Genomic DNA, 2,777 nt, shown 5'->3' on the forward strand with positions numbered 1-2,777 from the left:
ACATAATGTAAACTTTCACTGCTATGCGGATGACACACAGCTGTACATTTCAATGAAACATGGTGAAGCCCCAAAATTGCCCTCGCTAGAAGCATGTGTTTCAGACATAAGGAAGTGGATGGCTGCAAACTTTCTACTATTAAACTCGGACAAAACAGAGATGCTTGTTCTAGGTCCCAAGAAACAAAGAGATCTTCTGTTGAATCTGACAATTAATCTTAATGGTTGTACAGTCGTCTCAAATAAAACTGTGAAGGACCTCGGCGTTACTCTGGACCCTGATCTTTCTTTTGAAGAACATATCAAGACCATTTCGAGGACAGCTTTTTTCCATCTACGTAACATTGCAAAAATCAGAAACTTTCTGTCCAAAAATGATGCAGAAAAATTAATCCATGCTTTTGTCACTTCTAGGTTAGACTACTGCAATGCTCTATTTTCCGGCTACCCGGATAAAGCACTAAATAAACTTCAGTTAGTGCTAAATACGGCTGCTAGAATCCTGACTAGAACCAAAAAATTTGATCATATTACTCCAGTGCTAGCCTCTCTACACTGGCTTCCTGTCAAAGCAAGGGCTGATTTCAAGGTTTTACTGCTAACCTACAAAGCATTACATGGGCTTGCTCCTACCTATCTCTCTGATTTGGTCCTGCCGTACATACCTATACGTACGCTACGGTCACAAGACGCAGGCCTCCTAATTGTCCCTAGAATTTCTAAGCAAACAGCTGGAGGCAGTGCTTTCTCCTATAGAGCTCCATTTTTATGGAACGGTCTGCCTACCCATGTCAGAGACGCAAACTCGGTCTCAACCTTTAAGTCTTTACTGAAGACTCATCTCTTCAGTGGGTCATATGATTGAGTGTAGTCTGGCCCAGGAGTGGGAAGGTGAACGGAAAGGCTCTGGAGCAACGAACCGCCCTTGCTGTCTCTGCCTGGCCGGTTCCCCTCTTTCCACTGGGATTCTCTGCCTCTAACCCTATTACAGGGGCTGAGTCACTGGCTTGCTGGGGCTCTCTCATGCCGTCCCTGGAGGGGGTGCGTCACCTGAGTGGGTTGATTCACTGTTGTGGTCATCCTGTCTGGGTTGGCGCCCCCCCCCTTGGGTTGTGCCGTGGCGGAGATCTTTGTGGGCTATACTCAGCCTTGTCTCAGGATGGTAAGTTGGTGGTTGAAGATATCCCTCTAGTGGTGTGGGGGCTGTGCTTTGGCAAAGTGGGTGGGGTTATATCCTTCCTGTTTGGCCCTGTCCGGGGGTGTCCTCGGATGGGGCCACAGTGTCTCCTGGCCCCTCCTGTCTCAGCCTCCAGTATTTATGCTGCAGTAGTTTATGTGTCGGGGGGCTGGGGTCAGTTTGTTATATCTGGAGTACTTCTCCTGTCCTATTCGGTGTCCTGTGTGAATCTAAGTGTGCGTTCTCTAATTCTCTCCTTCTCTCTTTCTTTCTCTCTCTCGGAGGACCTGAGCCCTAGGACCATGCCCCAGGACTACCTGACATGATGACTCCTTGCTGTCCCCAGTCCACCTGGCCATGCTGCTGTTCCAGTTTCAACTGACCTGAGCCCTAGGACCATGCCCCAGGACTACCTGACATGATGACTCCTTGCTGTCCCCAGTCTACCTGGCCATGCTGCTGCTCCAGTTTCAACTTCCACCTGACTGTGCTGCTGCTCTAGTTTCAACTGTTCTGCCTTATTATTATTCGACCATGCTGGTCATTTATGAACATTGAACATCTTGGCCATGTTCTGTTATAATCTCCACCCGGCACAGCCAGAAGAGGACTGGCCACCCCACATAGCCTGGTTCCTCTCTAGGTTTCTTCCTAGGTATTGGCCTTTTCTAGGGAGTTTTTCCTAGCCACCGTGCTTCTACACCTGCATTGCTTGCTGTTTGGGGTTTTAGGCTGGGTTTCTGTACAGCACTTTGAGATATCAGCTGATGTACGAAGGGCTATATAAATACATTTGATTTGATTTGATTTGACCCTTGGGGCACGCCCACATCATAGCTACGAGTGGGCGACAGCTCATTGCTCACTCTGACACACTGAGTTCTGCCTTCAAGGTATGATTTCATCCATCTCAAGGCATCAGGGGAAAAGTTGAACTTGGACAATTTTGTGATGAGAATCTCATGGTTAACAGTATCAAAAGCCTTCCTTAGGTCCAGAAACACAGCCCCAACAGCACCCCCTTTGTCCATCTTGGACTTCACATTTTCCAGAAGAAAGCAATTGGCCGTTTCTGTGGAGTGTTTCGCTCTGAAGCCAAACTGCATGGAGTGTAATGTGAAGGGGCTGTTGTTGAGGTGGGCAATCAGTTGTTCTGCTACACACTTTTCAACAACCTTTGACACCACAGGTAATATACTAATGGGCCTGTAGTTACTCACTTTAGCAGGGTCGCCTGATTTAAAGATGGCCGTTATTATGGCCGACTTCCATACCCTTGGAAACACACCGAGACCAATAGATGTGTTGGTGACCTTAGTAATGGGGCCAATGAGTGACTCTTTGTAGTTTTTAAGAAAGGTAGAGTCCATTTGACCCATAGAGTCAATGTATTATTTTATGTAAACAGCTAATTGCAGGCCAAGTTTCTGCACAGTTATCCATTCTACAATGTGTCATAATGGGCTTAGTTTCCTGGTCTATAGTGGTACCACTATATAGGGAATAGGGCCCTGGTCTATAGTAGTACCACTATATAGGGAATAGGGCTCTGGTCTATAGTAGTACCACTATATAGGGATTAGGGCTCTGGTCTATAGTA

Source organism: Oncorhynchus kisutch, unplaced genomic scaffold (assembly GCF_002021735.2).
Source record: "Oncorhynchus kisutch isolate 150728-3 unplaced genomic scaffold, Okis_V2 scaffold2951, whole genome shotgun sequence".
In the NCBI taxonomy this organism is placed as follows: domain Eukaryota; kingdom Metazoa; phylum Chordata; class Actinopteri; order Salmoniformes; family Salmonidae; genus Oncorhynchus; species Oncorhynchus kisutch.